The sequence below is a fragment of the Drosophila miranda genome, chromosome XR, assembly GCF_003369915.1.
Source record: "Drosophila miranda strain MSH22 chromosome XR, D.miranda_PacBio2.1, whole genome shotgun sequence".
In the NCBI taxonomy this organism is placed as follows: Eukaryota; Metazoa; Arthropoda; class Insecta; order Diptera; family Drosophilidae; genus Drosophila; species Drosophila miranda.
Window position 1 is genome coordinate 30,431,094 of NC_046674.1, and position 20,943 is coordinate 30,452,036.

At 43.5% G+C, this 20,943-nt stretch overlaps 1 protein-coding gene and 1 long non-coding RNA gene across 2 annotated transcripts in view; one reads left to right on the top strand and one right to left on the bottom strand.

The window, feature by feature from the left end:
• LOC108152344 (high affinity cGMP-specific 3',5'-cyclic phosphodiesterase 9A) overlaps nucleotides 1–20,943 on the bottom strand; it is a 158,768-nt gene that overhangs the window by 64,528 nt on the left and 73,297 nt on the right. The gene's annotated exons all lie outside the window — the stretch shown is intronic.
• On the top strand, nucleotides 17,300–20,088 carry LOC117186197. Its single transcript, XR_004471316.1, has 4 exons — nucleotides 17,300–17,440; nucleotides 17,530–17,783; nucleotides 17,908–18,564; nucleotides 18,632–20,088. It is a non-coding gene; the product is annotated as an uncharacterized LOC117186197 (long non-coding RNA).

Below are 20,943 nucleotides of genomic sequence, written 5' to 3' on the forward strand. Positions count from 1 at the left end.
TAAAAGCCGCTTTCCATTAAAATTTTTTTTCACTTTTTTGGCAAATATGGCATTACAAAAATTACATATACATTTATTGGACCGTTATCCTTGTTATTTATGCAGATCGTGCAGCTTTTGCACCTCATAGGTAGTGGAATATAAGTTAGAATTTCTGCCATTTCGTATCTAATCTTGAAATGGTTAGGTCCGATTAGGGTTGAACTTTAAAAGGCAAATGAAAAAAGTTCAGTTCGAAAACTTGATATCGATTTTATAGTCTGTGAGATTTAAGAACTCAACCAGACGTATTATGTATGTGGGTATGGGGTATGATTTTTCTTCTTCCGCTCCATTCGCTGCCGAAGACTCCCATTTGTGTACCCTCTTATATTACATGAAATCAGTAAAAGGAAATGGGATGAATGGGTTACTGGTAGAGAAAATAGGAGTAACAAGATATGCACATGATATACAAGAAACAAAATGGATTAATATATAAATATAGAGACCAAGATCGAGAGACAGATACGGATACATACATTAACCGAGGCAGAAACAGATACAGCCTGTAACCATAATGTAAATATTATATGAAATATTTTTCCTGCATGGTGGGTCAACGGATCTACAGTGGGTCTACGGATATTCTTGACGCAATGGTTGCTCTGTGCCTTCGCTTCCGCTACCGTGTGTTGTGACAATCGATTGAAATGTGCAGTAAATGTGTGTCCCCGTAAATGTGAGCGTGGGAGCGGCTTTGGGGGGCGTGGGTGTTGCTGGTGATTGTTGGTTCTTGGTTACCATCTACCACGGTACGAGTACGACTATATGGCATACCCAGACACCGACACAGAAACAGAACCGCTGGACACTCTACAATCCGAATAAGCAGACGTGCGCCGACCGCAGAGACAAAGGCGTTGTCCCACTGGTGGTTGGACTTGTGGCGGTGCGAGGGGTGTCGGGTGTGGGGTGCTGCTGAGGGTTGGGAAAGCTTTTGCACAAAGCTGTGGCATGTGGCAGGCGGTCATCAGCAGAAGCAGAAGCACCAGAGCCGGCAGTGGGAGCAGCAGCGGCAAGAACTGTCGACGATGTTGACAATGACAGCAAATGTCAAACAGTGCTAGACACCCACCCTCACGCTGCTAGTGTATGTAGTCCCACAATTTTCCTGGACCCTGCTGGACCTCGTTTAAGTGCACTGTACCTCTCTCCCTCTTTCTGTTCATCTGTCAATCAGTTTATCTGTCTCCTTTGTTTTCCTGGCAGCAACTCGTGTGCAACTTCCACAATGGTGCACAGAGACAAAAGACTGCAACATACCGGTGGCTGTGGATGTGGCAGTGTCAGTGCCAATGGAAGCAGCTCCTTCGAACCTCTTTACAGGGGTCGGTGGAAGCTTTCTTCCGCCATCGAGCAAGATGACTGGCCACAACAGCTACCCAGGACTGAAGGACAGTAAAGGGGGTGAGGGGGGGGCTGCCTGACTTCGCAAATTTTTAAAGTCATTTAAGTAAAGGGTAAGCAAGCTTCACTTGCATTTTGGATATAACGCATTAAGCAGCAAATCGCAATTTTATTTATGCGTCTTACTTGGGCTAATTAATTGCAGAACTCCCTTCCCGCTGTTCATGTTTTGGGTAAAGAGCATCTCTACAATTGAACATATTTTTTTTTATTTTTTTTTTATTTTTATTTTTTTTTAAGTATTTTATTACCCTGTCCTTATAAATTTTTAATTTTGATTTCAATTCTTCATCAGCTAGTTTTATCTTGTGCTGCACACTCATTTCCAGGCTAATTCAGAAGGAAATACAGACACAGAGTTTGCAGGGGGAATCCTTGTCGAGTTCCCATTTCCATTGGCACTTGAAAATTCCGAGCGCATTGCGAACAGCTATCGTGGCGTATCCATGCGTGCATTCCTGGTATTTGGACGATTCAGGACAGGACTGGATGGGAAAATGGGTGGAGAGATGTGGGATGTGGAGTACAGCAGATGGGACAGAGTCAACGGTGGTGCAGCCACCATTAGCAGATGTGCTGCGGCAAAAAGTCGAAACAGTTCGGAAAGATTTCAACTTTGTTGCATCTAATTATGGGGCAATTTGATTAGGGGCTCATAAACAAACAAGGGTACGGACAGAGACCCACACACACCCATATATTCGTACATCTGTACCCAAGTCAAACACAGATATATACACAAATACACACTCTCGCACATATAGGAGTGTCAATATGAAGCCGCAGGTGGCGCAATTGCCACCGCTGTCATGGCTGACAAAACGCTAACGCAAACAGAAACCACCACGAAGGCGGCAAAACGCGGCCTTGTTCCCAAAAACCCTCACCATCCCAAACCCACACCACCCACTACCCCCGTACCAACAGCAAAACCAAGAAAGCCTCAGCCTGAATGTTGGCCAACTGTTGAATGGCGGCAACAAATTTTTCGGTTGTCGGCCATTTTGCTGCTGTTTTTGTTCTTTGAATTTTATTTATTTACCGCGAACTCAAGCCAAAATGAAATGTTTTTAATAAGCTTCAGGTTAGCCCCCAAAATCACCCAAGCTCTCAAATTTACCCACTTTGCCAGTTTTCTGACCTTTTGCCACCATCGGAAACAAAAGGGAAACAGGGAAAGTGGGTGTTTGGGTGATTGGCTGCGAACTGCTGCCCGCAGACTGTGGCATGTCGTGAAACAATATTTAAGAGAAGACATTTATTCATTTATTTTATTTAAAATATGATACAAAAAAAACATATAGCTCATATATGTATAGGTATCTTTAATGGGAGCTTAAATTGTCTTAAGGCAGCAGTAGATTTTTGGGATTCCTCTAGTTTTCCAATATATTTTTTTCAATTTGGATGCTCTTTTTTCGACTGAATTACTTCAGAGTTCTGGTGCATAATAGGTTTCCGAGAATACAAAAATTTCGTATATCAAAGATGAGAAAAGTGTTCTTAATATTTATCCCACTCTACTGCCTCGGAACTCCATTAAATTAAATTTTTAGCAGAGAATATTACACATTTTCTTTTTTCGCAGTTCTCACAGAATGCATCGATTAAGGCAGACACTAACCCTTGATTGGGCCGAAAACCAAACTAGAAAAGGGCGATATAGCGAGAGAAAGGGTAAGGGTTAAGATAAGGGTTAAGTTAAGGGTAAGAATGTGATGCAAATCGTTCAATACAAGTCTTCCATGGGCGTTGCATTTTGCCTTGGGGCCGTCGAAAGCAAAGAGAATCAAATTGCAGCTCCCGCCGACAAATTGGGAGCATATGGCGAATGCCAAGGGGCCTTTGTCGGAACACCATCAGCTTGTCCCTGGCCGTGTCCTGAGAGTACTTGTGTCCAGTTCGTGTCCTGTCCTGCAGGTGCTTTAAATGCATAAAAATGTTCAGTCTAATTTCCGCCAGCACAACAGCAAAAGGGATGAAAAAAGTCAACATTTCGACTCTGATACACCCCGGTACTTGGGGCGTAGTTGAGTAGCTCATGGCAACATGTTTTGAAAATGGGTAGATAATTTCTGAGTGTCATATCAATTCTGTACACCGTAGTGTGGGGAAATATTCGAAACATGAAGGATCTGCATGAGCATCGGTTTTGGTGTTTTACCAGTTAGATACACTTGCTCGAAATGTTTTATAGTTTATCGAATACAATATATTGCATTCTACGAGTGTTTAGACTGGTCTCTAGCTTTTATAGTCTCTGAGATCTAGACGCTCATCGGAACAGACAGACAGACCTGGCCAAATCGACTTGACTATTGATGCTGATCAAGAATATATATATTTAATGGGGTCGGAAACGCTTCCTTTTACGTGTTACACACATCCACTTTCACCACAAATCTAATATACCCCTATACCATTTTTGAGTATCGGGTATAAAAATGGCGGAACGAGAGGAAAGCAACAGCAGCGACACACATTTTGCGGTTGATATGAATATCGATTCAAAGCGTTAACTGTGCCAGCTTGCCCGGCCTCGTACCCGGCCTCGGCCCCTTTTCTGATCCCTGCTCCAGCTCCCTCGCCGTCTATAGCTGTAGCTATTGCTTCGGGTCCGGCCCCACAAACACCCCCTGAAACCTGCCCATCCAGTCACCGCCTGTGAGGGGTATATATACTGGTATGTAAACTAGAACTTTGTATAAATTTATGTGCACAACAATGTTTATGTTGTTGAATAAACGAGCAGTTTTGCATGCGGGGCTACCAACAAGAATCGAGAATCCAGAGCCGTTTGCTGCCTCTGCCTCTGCCTCTCTCTCACTCTTTGTGTGTACATATGTGCTAGTGAGTGTGTATGTGCAGCTGTAATGGCAGGATGCAACATGAAAATGGCGTGTGGCTGGCAACGTTTTATTTTCTCTCACTCTGCCTCTCCTTCTGCCAATGGCTCCTACACCGGCTCCAACTCTGACTCTCTGCCTCTGCGTCTGACTCTATTTCCCCTTAATTCCTTCAGCTGCATGTGTTGCATGTGTTTCGATGTGTGTGTGTGCATGTTGCATTTGCTTAAAATAGGAATTACGACATGCAAGAGTATGCGTAAAGGGAATAGAGGCAAAGTGTCTGCTGCCAAGCTCAGAAAATATTCAATTTGAGCACGGAAATCGCCTTACAGCCCTAAATAATGGACAATGACTGCTCTCCTCTCTCTTCCTCTCCATCTGTTTTTGGCGTGGCCAAGGCACACTCTTTATATGGGATCCTAGGACCAAAACCTAATTAAACATTCGCAACACACTTATCATGTTTGTCGAGAGAGAGAGGGAGAAAGAGCGAAAAAGGGAGAAAAAGAGAGAGAAAGAGAGAAAAGGAGAGAAAAAGACGGAAAAAGAGAGAGAAAGGTGGAGAGAGGACGTTGATATGCAAAGACTGCACCACAATGTGGCCCATGTGACACCAAGCAGATGCCTGTTACATGCCGATCCTATAAGAAACGAGGGGGAGTGAGTTGCTGCTGCGACCACAACTCTACATTTATATTCGATACGTAGTCAGTATGGCTCTCCCCCGGCAGACGGCGCGTACATTGAGCCACAAAAAGTATGTGCGAGAGAGACAGCAAATCAGTCTGAACGTGTCGTCGGGCACTGCGTAGCCACTGCAAAATGATTTGTTCCTTTTGGCTATAAAAATGATCCGATGTGATTCAGGTTTTCATTATTCTGGTAGATATTGTAATTCTCTACAAATTTGAGTTTTTGGTTTTCTCGTCTCTTTGAAATTGTGGATGCCACAGATTTCCGTTCTTTGTGGGGGCGGAAAGGGGCGGGGTGAAGTTTTGAAATACACTTGTGACAGTGACATATCACAGAAGTCTGGATACAAAATGTCGTTGCTCTAGCTCTTATAGCCTCTTAGCACTAGGCGCTTATAGGGAAGGACAGAAAGACATGGCTCAATCGACGATACTGATCAAGAATATATGTTTTCTTGATTCTGGCTATAATAATTATACGATCTGGTTCCGATTTTGCACTCTAGAAGATATAATCATCTTTTACGATTCTGCGTTTTTAGTTTTCTCGTATCGTCGTAATTGTGGATGCCACAGATTTTCGTTCTTTGTGGGGGCGGAAGTGGGCGGGGCAAAGTTTTTAAATATACTTGTAGCAGTGACATATCACAGAAGTCTGGATACAAAACATCGTTGCTCTAGCTCTTATAGTCTTTGAGCACTAGTCGCTGAAGGGGACGGACAGACGGACGGACGGACGGACAGACAGACAGGGCTCAATCGACTCGGCTATTGATGCTGATCAAGAATATATATACTTTATGGGATCGGAAACGCTTCCTTCTGGACGTTACATACATCCACTTTCCCCACAAATCTAATATACCCCTATACGTTCGTGGTGTACTTTGTACTGAGGGCACCATACACAAGAGTCGTTTTCTAAAATCGGACGAACCAGAGACGAGATATAGAGACTCTTTGTTAAATAGGGGTCATAAAGTTCCTTTGACTACCTTATTAATAACTCAAGCACGCCCATGGCCTTATTTATCATGGTAGAAATGTGCTCAGAAAATTTTAACTTGGCGTGTAATATAACACCGAGATCATGAACCAGGGTAATGCTCTTAAGATAGTCTCTGAATGCCGCATTTTGCCGTTAGATTCCGTTATGTTCCTTCTCAAATGTCGTTTTAGCGTTGGTATTTTTTTAACAATATGAAAGGGCTGTATTTCGAGTAACCGAATTTTATGGCAAAATGCGGCATTTGAAGGATTGGCAAAACGGCTGCACCTGATTGTTTATCCATAGATACAAACGATACCTTAAACGACGCCCAATTAATGTACTTATAAAACAAAAACTTAAGGAGTGAATTTATTTCGACTTCTTCCGAGTTTTAAAAAATTTCGGGAAAAAATACCACAAAAAAATGTTCAGTTTTGAATTTGTAAGCCCAATATTTTCCAGTCGATACGCTTAAGCTACAAACTGTTCAGGTAAAACTTATAGCTGCATCTATCATCTTTTCAAATTTGCAAGGTTCAATTTTTGCCTAGTGTAGTCAGACGCGTTGTCTGACCCTTTGATTTTATGGAATCCCACACACACATACACAATAACGCTTTCAAAGGATGCTGGCAAACATAGTGGTAGTAGCGGGGGTTTTTAATACGTGGTCCGTGGAGTGGGACAGCAAGGAAAAAACCGCCAAAGGCACGTGTCTGCTTGAGGAATTTGCGTCCTTTGACGTAATACCTGCAAAACGACGGAAGAAAACTGGCATACTTCAAAGCGGGGCGGGGATCTATTATCGACCTAACCTTCATGAGCGCCTCATTCTGTAGGGGAGTTACGTGGAGAGTAAGCGATGAGTTTACGTTTAGTGACCACAAGGCGATCCATTTCGACTGCGGAAAAGCACAGAAGAGACAACGAGCCAAGACTACCGGCCCTAAATGAAAGGATGCGCAAAGCCAACTGCAGCCCAGTTCGGGAAACGGCAGAGGGCCTGGCTCAGAAACTGGCAAAACTCATGGAGGAGGTGTGTGATGCGGCAATGCCAAGAGAGAGATCAACCATCTCAGGAAAGTTGCCTACGAGCAATAAGGTGCTACCATAGGGCACGGGGTCGCCCTCATCTCGACACTACGAGGGAGTGTTTGGCTTGGACGGCTTGGTCACCTTCTTCGATATCGTGGCTATGGCCAGGGCTTGGCCAGGTCCAACTCCCCCTACCAATCCCATACCCCCCGATGCTGTTTCCTCCGCTAAAATCGCTGGTGGTAGTAGCAGCGTTGAAGCATGCTTGGCAATCAGAGCCAGCGACTTGGGCGGCTCCTTCTTGGCTATCGCTCCGGTACTGGGACCCCGCGAGGATCCACTTGCCCCGCCGCCCTGCATCTGCTGTATCTTCTGCTTGAAGGAGACCTTCATGATGGGCTTGATCTGGGCGACTGTCAGCAGCTGACTTCCCGAGGGCAGTCCTGTTTCCAATCCTGCTGCGGCTGCTGCCGCTCCTCCGAAGTCAATCTTGCTGCTGATGCTGGGAGGCGTCTTGACCTGACAGGTCGGTAAGGGGAAAGGGGCAGGAATACCAAAAGGCAGGGAAAGAAAAAGAGGTATAAATGTTAGTGAGGGCTCAAAAAGTGGCTTAGGGTCTTGGATTGTTTGTCTGAGTTCTGGTTGGGGGTTGGTTTATAGGGATCTATGTTTTGTTCGGGGATTGGTTTTTTTAGGCTTTACCATTACGAGGCCGGAATAACCTCCGGCGTTCGCTTTCGGCTCGTTCTTAATTTTCAACTGCTGCAATCGCTGGCTCAGGGGAAAGCCTTCGTTGAACTGTCGTTCGGTCTCTTCCTGTATCGATTCTGCGGCGATAACGTACAGTGAGGTGGAGATTTATGTGGTGGTGTGGACTAAACAGCTCGCTCTTCGCGATCATAGTGCAAGACACATAAAGACACATACAAAACTACTTTTTAGGAGCCGGGGAAAAAATTATATACTTCACGAATTTGGGGTGATTTTTATAATTGGGCGGGCATTTTGGAAGCTAAACAAAACCAAAATAAAAGAAAAAAAAACGAGGGGGAACGTTGTGAATTGCTGCGGACACCGCAACTCTACAGTTATACCCGATACTAAGTCAGTATGGCTCTCCTCCGGCAGACGCCGCGAATATTAAACGACACGACAAAGAGTGCGTGCGAGAGAGACAGAATATCAGTCTGAGCGTGACGTCGGGCGCTGCGTAGCCACTGCAAATTGATTTGTTCCTTTTGGCTATAAAAATTATCTGCTCTGATCCAGATTCAGCAACCTGATAGATATGGTCGCTATCTATGATTCTGCGCTCTTAGTTTTCTCGAATCTGCCATATTGTGGATGCAACAGATTTTCGTCTTTTGTGTGGGCGGAAGGGGGTGGGGTGAAATTTTGAGATATACGTTTTATAGTGAGATCTAACAGGAGTGCGGATACTAAATTTTGTTACTCTAGCGTTAATAGTCTCTGAGATTTGTGGATGCCCCAGATTTTCGTCCTTTGCGGGAGCGGAAGGGGGTGTGGCGAAATTTTGACACAAAACGGTCAAGGTCCGATATCACGGGAGTGTGGATACCAAATTTGGTTGCTCTAGCTCTTATGGGTTCTGAGATCCTTGAACTCATATTTTGCAATTGGCAAAACCGACCATGAAACCTGTGTGTTAGAGAGAGACAGAGCGAGAAAGAATGAAATTGTTTTCTTGATTCTGGCTATAATAATTATACGATCTGGTTCAGATCTTGCACTCTAGAAGATATAGCCATCTTCTACGATTCTGCGTTTTTAGTTTTCTCGTATCGTCGAAATTGTGGATGCCACAGATTTTCGTTCTTTGTGGGGGCGGAAGTGGGCGGGGCAAAGTTTTTAAATATACTTGTAGCAGTGACATATCACAGAAATCTGGATCCAAAACATCGTTGCTCTAGCTCTTATAGTCTTTGAGCACTAGTCGCTGAAGGGGACGGACAGACGGACGGACGGACGGACAGACAGACAGGGCTCAATCGACTCGGCTATTGATGCTGATCAAGAATATATATACTTTATGGGGTCGGAAACGATTCCTTCTGGACGTTACACACATCCACTTTTACCACAAATCTAATATACCCCAATACTCATTTTGAGTATCGGGTATAAAAAAACCAGAAAATAATAGCCCTGCAACGCAAAAGCGTGGTGTGTACAAAGAAATTTTGAATTATGTGGCATGTCAGTGAGTGTCTTCCTGTATCTGTATCTGTACCTATACCTACACCTGTATCTATACTTATTTTGTTGTGGCCTGTTAAGTATTCGTGTAATAAGCACAAGCAGGAACGCAACTATGGGTATCATCCAGCCAAAAAAAGTAATCAGAATGATAATGTTAGAGAACCTACAGTTCAGTAATATCATACATACATCTTGAATTCCGAAAATAGGTGGGAGCTCCAATTTAGTTCATTATTTTTCAATAAGATTATATTTGGGATACTTAAAAGTTAGCCATTACTGTAGCCAATTTTACCCCGAACGAGGTCGCCCACAGTGTCCAGAACGCTGAAACCTCAGTTTTATTCGTTTTATTCGTTTAAACCTGAAGCTTTGGTTCATTTTCCTTTCCACAACGAAATTGATCAAGCAGTGCGTGACTGAAATCTGAACGTGCGGTTAGCTTTTTTTTGAAACTATCCAATAAGCAGTTTTGCGGCCAAACAGTTTATTTCCGCTTTCACAAGCAAGAGACCAAGCAGCGCGACTCTAAAAGCAGTTCATAAACTAAATCTTAAGCAGTTTATTTCCCCTTCGCAAGAGGCAGATCAAACAGTGCGTTGCTGTAAGAAGATTATGGACTAAACATGAAGATGTTAATTTCCCGTTCACAAGAGAAATTAAGCAGTGTGTCGCTGAAACATAAAACATTACACAGACCAACTGAAGAAAAGATGTCTGTCCGGAGAAGTTGGAAGTCAATCTTCATATATTGGAATTCCGTATGCCAGAATAATAGTTTCGGGGTAATATTTTTGGGGAGAACCTCTGTTGTCACTAAATTTGAAAACATTTAAATATAATGCAAATTAATAAATATCCCACTAATGCGGACTGTTCCCCTTAACATTAACTGCAAAACGAGCCATAAAGAGCAGCAAGTCAGCCTGCTTTAGGCAGATATGCGAGGAGGCCGACAAGGTTGTCACCAAGAAGATAAGGAGCCGGGGCAACCATAGCGGGAGGAGCCAAGACCGCGAACTGTGGCAACAGATTTCCGTAGAGGAGGTGACAGCAGCCATTAAGATAACTGAAGACAAGAAGGCACCAGGACCGGACCAAGTCCCAAATAAGGCCTTAAAGCTTGGAGCAACCCCCAGACCAGATGCCTTTGTTTTGAAATCAAAGGTCAACACCATCGAAGCGGTCACCGACATCGTGTTCCGAGCGATCGAGGGAACCTGATTTGACACAAAGCAGTACTGCGCGGTGGAGACCTTCTACATTCGTAATGCCTTTATTTCACCCACCCTGCTTCATACAGCTTTCTGTGTAATAGGTAGTGGGAGTCAATGAGGTATCTAGGTTCGATGCTGTAACATTTTGAGCTACCGTCCCTATATTGAGTAAGTTAGCCAAAAAGCCTCGAGGATACAGCCCTTTTAAGGATGCTCCTGGCGAGATTGGTGCCTCGATCCTACTATACGCTGCGCTGGAGTGGTTGTCAACTTTACCTGGCTACAAGAGTCTCAGAAGAAAGACCACAGTGCCATATAAGCACTTCGCTCTTCAAGTCGTGTCCGGGTATATGACTCTCTCGGGCTCTCGCGGCTCTCGCGGGCATATCCTAGCGATGGAGATGACGCAGGTATATGAACCGCGTAAATAGATGGGAATGACGGCGTTGGCAGAGACCATCCGAGCTTCGGACAGACAGGCGTCGGTAGAAAAATGACAGGCAAGGTGGGTTACGGCCTGCAATGGACGGTGGAACCACAGAATGATTCCAGACATCGAGAAGCGGAGAGGTCAGTTATCACCTCACCCAATTCCTGCATAGAATTAGACACGAGGATACTTTGGAATGTTGGAATGCGAGCGAGGATTCGGAGCTTGTACTTTATCACTGAACGATATACCGTTCAAGAGCAGAGTTTGTTGCACGACCAGAGACATGACTACGTCATGTACCCATCCAGAGCAAGCGGAGATTGCCTAAACTGGGAACTCCATCCCCGCGAAGTAGCTGCGAGCTGTGTAGCTGTGCTTGGTTAGCTTAGCTGGGAAGCCCCGGAGGGGTAGTCCAGTTCTTTTATTGATTCTCACACAAACACACTCCTACATCACACAGCTCCTCAGTGGACACGGCGGCCAGTACTTGTGGAGATTTGGCCATGAAAGCTCGCCAAACTGCTGGTGGTGTAGTAGAACACGCTGCGTGCGCTTCGATAATACTAGGAGGGAACTATGGAGATCCGCTGGTGTGCAACTCACACCCAGTAACCTGGTTCGAACATAAAAGGAGACTCCACGATATTGTCAATCGCCCCGATGACGGAACTCCGCAGGTGCGAGCAACTTAAAAGTGGGAGAAATTAGCAATGCGTGTCGGCCGTCCCTCAGACACTCCGAATTTTTTTCATATCTCAACGATTCCTTGTCTTTAATAAATATTAGTTAAATATCTACTAGACAATTTCATTCTTTGATTAAACAAAACAACTTTAAATAAATAAGAGATATAAATGAAAAAAAACACACACACACACATGTGCACAGTGATAGAGAGAGATGAAGACAGCAATAGAGAGCGGTATATAGTCACATACTTACAAGCGTTCAATCAAACTAAGCGCAAACAAGCCAAGGGACATGAGACATGACAGAGAGAGAGAGAGAGAGAGAGGGAGAGAGAGAGAGTGAGAGAGAGCGAGACAGAGCGAGAGAGAGCGAGACAGAGCGAGAGAGAGCGAGAGAGAGAGAGATAGGGAAATCAGGCCAACAGAGCGTATGAGAATAAACACGAGTTGGAGGAAGGATGTCGTAGAGAACATATACAGGAGAGGAGAGCACGTTAAAGAAGTGGCCGGTGGGTGGACGATTGGGTTAGGCAAGTAGTGCCATGGTTGTGGGATAGAAGACACGGGACAACACGCGGCGAGAACTTACTTAAGCAAGTGATTTTCCGATTTTCCGCTTATGTCCCGTGTCTGTGTTGTGCTATCGTATGCGTATACCCTATGCGTGTGTGGTATGTAGATACTACTAGACTAGTGTGTGTGTGTGCTCGTGTGCGCGTCCGCTATTGTGTTTTTAATTTTAGTTCCGATTCCCTTATGTAATGCTGATGACAACGATGATGCTGGCGGTGACCGTTTTCTGTGTGTGCCCAGAAATTCAAGGGACTGTCATGAATAAGTTATATTATTCGAAATATAACGATTACGAGAGTAAGAAAGGTTAGTGAATAGCAAAGCTCTCATTTAAGGACATGCAAAGGTTTATAGAACTTTTATTTTCAGTTTCTGTCTCGATACGAGTAGAACTTTGTCGTTTGTTCACCCAAACGGCGATAAATTGAAGTGCAGAATTCAGATTAGATATGATCTGAGAGAAGAGTAGAAAATCACGCCATGCAAGCGGTTGGTTATTCGTCATCTAAAATTATTCCCGAGCTACCAGCTCCCGGATCCTAAGCATAAAGTTACCATCTAATGTATTCTGCGCGTGTGCCCGTGTCGCTGGGTTACCTTGTCCGTAGTTGGGAATCATTCATCATTCCCGGGACAACATAGTTGTAAATAATGTTACCCACAAGGATTCTTTGCGATTATTATGGTGATAAATCAAAGGCAACCTCTATAGCCAGCGACCACCGTCTGTCTCTCTGTGGCTGTCGTCCAAGGAGTATGCTCCTGTTCTTCCCTCTTTCTCATGGCTCATGGCTCATGGCTGATGGCTTGTTTGCACTCCTCCTCCTCTTCCCTGTCTGCCATTTTCAGCAGTTCAGCGACAATTTTCCTCACCTATGGAGGAAAAGGCTTTGGGCTTTGTGCGTATACGAGTTCTGTTTGTATTCAGTGAAGGAATTGGAGGAGATAACGACATCGGCTCACAGAAGCAATCCGTGGCTTTGAATATGCAAATTACTGAGTGGTCCAGCTTATTGGGGTTTCGAGTGAGTTCTTCGAGTGGGTTGTTCGAGTGGGGCGTGGGGCCCCGCCTGACGTCAGGGAATATGTTATTAAGCTGGCCCCAACTCGATGGCATGCGCAGGGTCCTCTCTGTAGGCCAATCTATAAATAAGTTTACCAAAAAGCAAAAACAATGCGGATATAATACGTTCTTCTATGTCTCCAAAGACCCCATCCCAGCTCTTGTCCGACCCCACTCCGATGTGAAAATATATGGACTCTTGTTTATGACTGTGTTCGTGTTTTTATGTGTGTGGTTCGTTGCATAGGATGAATTTCACTCATAATTCCATACCGTGTGGGCTCGGGATCGCTACTGAGTACTCCTAAGCCAATTAGCAGCTGCGGAATGAGTCGATGCATGCAACTTCAAAGAAACACAGCAGCATCGATTTAGGGAAAATTTCTCTGTGGCTTTCTGGGACGGTTTAAGAAAATTATCAGGGATTCTTTTTATTGGGGGATGATGCAAATGCCAGAAAAGCCCTTTGGTTAGGACACTTCTCTACGGCTTTCAGCATATTCCGTGCAATTATAACTAATTCAGGTAAATCCTCTGGCGAACTTTCAATTAAATAAAAGCAGAATTAATCAAAAGGTCCCTGAGGGAGGTGCTCTAGCAGGAGTGTATGGTATGTTGGGGAGAGGGAACTGCTAACCCGTGAAAGACAGATAGCTGGAGATGACAGGTAAGCAGGAAAACCAATAATCAAGGCACGCACGCACACATACAACGATACACCTGTCTTGTCCATTCAGCCCGTGTTGGACGTCCTGGAGGAGGTGTCAGCGGCCAAAACAAATGATGATAACTGTGAGTCAAATGAAATGTCCACATGGAGAACGACACTAAAGAAGGCGAAATAAGTTGAGAATGTAAAATTCGGAATTCTGACTTTAAGGATACCCTGGATATTCTCGATACCCTGCGGTTCGGACACTAAGGAACAAATCCTCTGACAATCAGCAAAAATCCATAATAATGAACCGATTTTTTATATTTTTATAAATGTCATTGATGATCGATATCTATCTCCCTTCATCTCGGCTTTTGATGCTGATCAAGTGTACATATTCTTATAGAGCCAGAAATGCTTGATTTTCTCTGGACAGGGTATACAAAGGCCAAGAAAAAACTCAAACGAAATGGGGAAAAGAATAAAAATAACCATCGAGGCAGTTGGGCAATAAAATCGAGCAGCCAGAAAATAAAGACAATATTTGTCGGGCACACAAACAGACACATGAGTACGTAAACCTAAACCCAAGGTCTTGCGGACGTAACCAAACTTGTGAAACTGAAAAGCTGTCGAGCAGTTCAAAATCAGACAATGGGCAAAATTAAGGGGTAGGCGAGTGTGCAGCCCATCGGATTGGGCTAAAACATATTTGCCAAGGACGTTGCTTGTTCGGAGGTCGGCCCGACCGCCAGGCAAACAGAACCGGCCTAATCAAAAGTCACAAACACAGGCAAACAAGCCCAAACACATAGACGCCCAGACACACAGCACAGCATCTTGGCCAGTAAGCAAGTCAAGTCAACAAAATGCAAACTATTTGTTTTGTGTGTGCGTGTATGTGTCTTCCTCCCCTACACGTCTACCACCCAAAACCCTGTTCAAACGGCTTTGGCCCTTCTTTGGTCTGGTCTGGTGCTCTGTCAGCCAATTTGACAGTTACCAGTTACAACATAGTTACAGCAGACCAGCCAACAGATACACACTTATACGTACAGATGCAAATGTACACAAATTGCGTGTTGCCCCTTTCTATGTGTGTGGGTTTGCGGATGTTCGGGTGTTTGGTTGTTTCTGTGTGAGTGCGTGGTTTCGTGAGTGAATGGGCTAAGGGCCTCTGGCAATTTGCATTATTGTTTAGGCATAATGCAACCCATAAAGGGCTGCCGTAGTCGTAACCAAAGCCACTGTCCCTGCCCCTCTCAAAGTCTCTGACTTGCCTGGAGAGAGAGGGTGACGTGACGGAATACTCGGACTGCTTTCAATCATCGGCCCTCAATCAACTTTATGGTTCTGCAGCACCAACGCAAAAGTAATGTTTATTTGCTCTAATTATAAACACAAAATGGGAGAAGAATATGTATGATAAAGGGAGATGTCTTGCAAAGCACAGGAATCTGATTTCATAAAACATGCACACAATGGAGCAAATGGAAAGCCTATTAAAATGCCACAACGCGAGTATTAAAATTGTTGTTTTCTTTCTGGGAAAGCCTCTCCTCTCGTTTGTACAGTGCGTGGGACATAATGTCATGCCGTGTGGGATCGGGATTTGGCTGCTAATGAGTACTCTTAAACCAATTGCCAGCCGTGGAATAAGTCTCAATGAATGCAACATCCAAGTGTCTCTGCGGCATCGCATAAGCGGCCGTTTCTGTAGCTTTCTGGAAAGATTTGGCCAATTATAATTGCAATTCCAATTCCACAAATGCCAAAACAAGTTTTTTTACGTATTTTAATATGGGGTTGATTTACTTAAGAACTCGTACCTAGACATTCTTTGGGAATTAATGCTATTAAATTCATATCTATAATTAGGACCATACCATTAAAAAAAATGTACTTATTTAATGTGAAAGTTGAAGAAATATTACAAATTGTATAAAACTTCAACTTTGGTTTGCTTTATCTTCAGGTATACCTACTATATCCACACGAATAAAAAAAATCCGGTGAAAGGTTCTACAATTTTATTTTTAAATCATCAATTTTTTGGATATTGGAGCTACAGATGCAGAGTGAAAATTATAGACGAGCGCAGTCACCAAATCGCGGTTTATGAATTTTTAAAAACGATTTTGGGGTATTTTTGCCTTGTGCTGAGTGCAAAATGACTGTCGCATCGAAAAGAGCAGGGAGAAGCAAGCAAGCTGGAGCCAAGAAGCCAAGGTCCGAGGTTGCACGGCAGCTCAAGCAAATAGAAAACACTCACCATTAGCCTTGATAGGTCCCTCCCAGATGAATGTCAAAAACAATAATGCCTCAGTAGTGACAAATTGTCCGTATGTACATATGTATGTACATATATATAAATTCAATATTTTGTAGGTATTGTATTATAATCTAATCCATATTCCTGAAAAATCATGATCCGCAGAATAATAATCCTAACGTAACGAACTGATTACTTATAATCTGCTGATCGCTGAAATATCGCGGATATCCAAACACAAAATCAATGTTTTTGCACTATTAATGATTACGCTCTTTCCGTTCTTATTTTACAAATTAATATCTTTACCCGCGATCCATTCAACAATAAAACGTCCACGAAAATGTTGTCTTGAACAAAACTCAGAGCACAAATGTCGCCACTTCGCAGCACTATCAGCTTTTTATCCAGCTGTTGAATGCCACGCTACGCAGACGCATTTCGGTTGTTGTTGTACAACATTGATGAGCAGTAACGGCCAAAAAGCGGAAAAGTTAAAAGAAACACATTTTTCATGTTAAGAGGCAACGATTCACTCAGGGAGTGCGTCAGAGAGTGCAGAGTGAGTGGGAATAAATAAAAAATGCACTTGTGCAAAAAATACGAAATAAGTCGATAGGAGGCTGCAGCCGCAAGTGCGCAACGGACACACTCACTCCATCACTGCACTAGAAGGCACGTGGAGAAACCTGCTCTCATCAGACCTAGGTATGTTCATATATAGATAGAGCTCTGCAGATGACAGTTAAAGACCTAATGAAATGTCTTTGGTCTATACGGTGGCCAGACCAAATCCAGCCACGTTTAGTTTCATGCAGCCGCGCAGGGAACAATGTCCCCGGTCGGCCCAAAACTCTGTGCATTTTAATTAACATCCGTGTGAGGTGAGGTTAAGTAAGCGCTGGACTCCACGACATATCCATGTCGGTCGGGTCATGTTCCGGACAAGAACAAGTGACAGCAGAAAACAGCGTCAGTGGAGTGGCGGCATTTACATTTACCCCACATCCAATTTGAATTGCGGGCACTTCCAGATGATAGCCAACGACGACGATGAGATGATCACAGTAGGAAAATCATAAGCGAGAGGAAAACACAATACCCAATGAAAGAGTGTCGTTTGATTTGCTCGGAAATAAATACATAAATACATTAAAATTAAACCTGCGCACGAGCTCTGGATGACATTTCCAATTAAAACGCTTTATGTCGCCCAAATAAATGGAACTTTCGTTCCATTTCTCAATGTGCACGATGCTGGATGCAGAATTTCTGCACGGTGCTCACATAAATACGGTTCGAGTATGTATAAAAAATTTTATTTGATAAGCGAGCCCAACAAAATGGCAAAGGAAAATCAATATCAATATCAATATGTCTGCCATTTTCAGGTTGAAATGGGTAATAACTTCTCACATGCCACACGGACATGGACACACAAACTGGACACAGTCAACCACAAATGTATTTGCACAATTCACAAAATGGGAAAAGCCAATTAAATTGGCAAGTGCAGCTCAATGAGGCTCAGAGCGGCTCGAACCGGAAGATAAAAACAAATTTGCATAGATGATTAAAAACTTTGGCCCCTGCCCCATTCCCTTCCGGATCGCTGGACCTAAGCGGCAGAGCGGTGGCCCCAAAGGTGAGTCCGGGGAAAAGTCAAAGTGTGAACACACAAACTCAATGCCCAACTTTAAGCCCAAACTGAAACTGAAACGAAGGTTCAAATTCAATTAATAATTTAAGATTTGTTTGAATTTTCCCAGACTCCCCGCTCCTCCTCCGACGCTCCATTGTGGGATTTCCCATCAACCTTTTCTGCGCAGGACTCGGACACACTCTCCACCAGCTATTGGAGCAGCATGAATGGGAGCTTCCTTCGAATCGCAGGCAAATGGATCTACTACGAGTAAATGGATGCAAACTGGCATCTCGGGCTCTTGCTCAAACTTTTTAGCAGAAAGAAGCCATAGACTCTAAAGTGCCCTTATATCCTCTACGATTGGAATGACCGTTGAGTGAGCACACGGCAAGCAGTCCATGGAGCGACAGGACAGCCAACTCTTAGGGCTCTCGGCTGTTATTTGCAATCAAATCTATCCACTGGCTATTTCTGCGCATTTCTGATTCTGAAACCACAATTCCTCGTGTATACCTACAACTATCGATCCACAGAGAAGCATTGCTGCTCTTTTACTGTAATCCAGAACCGAATCCACACTAAATGCATCGTTCACTATTAGCGGAAGTGAGCGCCGTATAGCACGTACCACAACGCTGTGATCAGCCCCCGGCATACCCTTCTCTGCCAGCTTTAAGTGTTGCAGGACTTCTTTTTTGGGCACCCAAAAGCTCTAAAGAAGATTTTTTGGAAGGAAGGCCCACAAAAGTTTACAGGATGGAGGATGGAGGATGATAGAGAGGTAACGTTGTGAGTCGCGACAAAGGCCGCTGCTCTACTTTTACTCTACTCAGTCAGTTTATTTTTAGGTTTATGATTAATGTAATTTATACAATACTAGCGAGGGCTTCCAACATAAGTATCTCGGTGAAAGGTCAAACAACCGATGTTTCCTTCAGTAGCGATGGTATCGCGCAACTGGATATTCTCTTCTGTTCGGAACTTCGACTGATTGAATCGAATGAAATTGAGACGCTCCGCTTCGACCTTTACGTACATGTCAATGCAGTACCGTTGAAGCAACCGGCGATGTCTAAACAGATGATTGCCAACATCATGCCGAATCATCAATCGATACGCATACAAAATTATTGAGCTGACTTTCCTATTAGTTTCTTCTCCTGAAATATGAATTCAAATTTAGTTGTAGAATGAAAAATAAGGTGATGATTTGACTGGAGTGACCATGTTGAAGACCACATTAAAGTGTTCCTCTCCACGATAGAACACCAATGAGTATTGAAGTGAGTCATGTTACCGATGAGTCTCGTACACGCATTTCAATATCGTGTGATTCCAAATTGTCGCCAACAATTACCACTGCGAACTCGGATTGTAGCCGGGTTGATCAACAGCTTCGGTTCCAAATGTCGTTCATAGTTGGAAAGCATCCGATATATTTTTGTCTATTCCCCAGGAAATGTTTTGATTGGATTGTATTTCCATGGAGAAACGAATACAATGGCATTGCATATGTATGCATGTTACAAGACAGGACAATATGAACGCAGCGAAGAACTTTTTAGGCGGTTGCGGAATCGTATTCGAAAGCAGCTCGAATCAAGTCAACATTTACGACATTTCCACTAACATTTCGTCGAATTTGCGGTGGTCAACTTATGCCTGATGGGTACTTCTCCTTTCATCTGCACGTTCCTTTTGTGTTAGATAATAACGGACATTCTGACTACTTATTGTATGATGTGTACGTGGTTTAAGGTTTCATCGTATAATAGCAGGCATTAGTCAAGCAAATAACTCAATTGACTGTTTCATCGATTGAGAATAATATCTCGAGCTTGGAAGTGATCTCCGACTAAGAAAATTGCTTCTTCGCATACTATTGTACGGCAAAGATTTTTTTTCATGGATGAAATAATAATGCATTAACATAAATCAGCAATTTGCAAGTTCCATGCTGCTTGTTGCTTACAGTTCATTGGACATGTTAAACACAAAGGTTTTGCATCTATGATGTCTTGATCTTTCGCCCTTTCTGCAGTCGCTTTTCTTAAAAACAAACAATTGAAAAAACTATTTTTATATCTACGAAGCAACCAGTTCAGCTATTTTTGTTTGCCAGGAACGCCGAGAAAAGGAACTATGAAAATGAAATCGATGAAAAAAATTTGTGAAAACGGGAGCACGTGTATATTTCGTATGGTATAGCTGTTCGCAATAGGGACGAATTGAATGTTTGCCAAACAAAATTGAAATCGGTCCAATCGGGTGGAAGATTTTTATACATTTTAGGAATTTTAGCAAAGGTGCGCGTCACAATTGTAACAGTGTGATATCACAGGAGTCTGATGCTGATCAAGAATAGATATATTTAATGGTCTCGGAAAAGTTGCCTTCTGGGTGTTCCACCCATCCACTATCACCAAAAATCTAAAATACCCCAGCACTCTTTGAATAACGGCTATAAAAATGGAAATGCAATGTTCTGGCAATGCAGATGAGGTTTTTTGAGACTAGATGGAATATATGAATAGGTGTGCTGGTGACAAAAGCGCGAACTATAATCTATTACCCTTGATAGTATTTCAGAAATCCTTTGGGGTTCGAGACATACGCGAAGGGAATCTTCAGTTTGCGATCCTCCGCCGCAGAAGGTAAGGGTGACTCGACGTGCCTGTAAAGTTCAGTATTTTTTACGAATGTGTCTATTCTTTGGCATATTGAAGCAAGTTTTCATATATGACAACAGTTTCGAAACTGCAATCAATATGGTCCCTTCTGTTACAAGAACGATGGCTTTACTCTTTTGGGATTGGCGCTTGTGTGAAGATTTCGTCGAACTTTGCCACACTGGAACGTAGTGCGTGAGTGTTGCAAAACATATTCACATTTCAGTATGCTGCAACATCAGCAGACTGCCGAAATCAATTCGCTGCTGGAAAGGCAATTTCTATGGCTGATAAAGTATGAGGTGTCTCCCCCAGGTCTATGGCCACGCACTGGTCCACGAAATTTCCCGATCCATTGCCTAGTTATGAGTAGGACCTTCCATCCCTCCGCTTGAGACTCGACGACCGCAGTGCCAGTGCCATCCTGGATCAAGAGGATCAAGAGCTGGTGCCACCAGCTGCAGCCATAAAAAGACGGATCGCAGCACGCG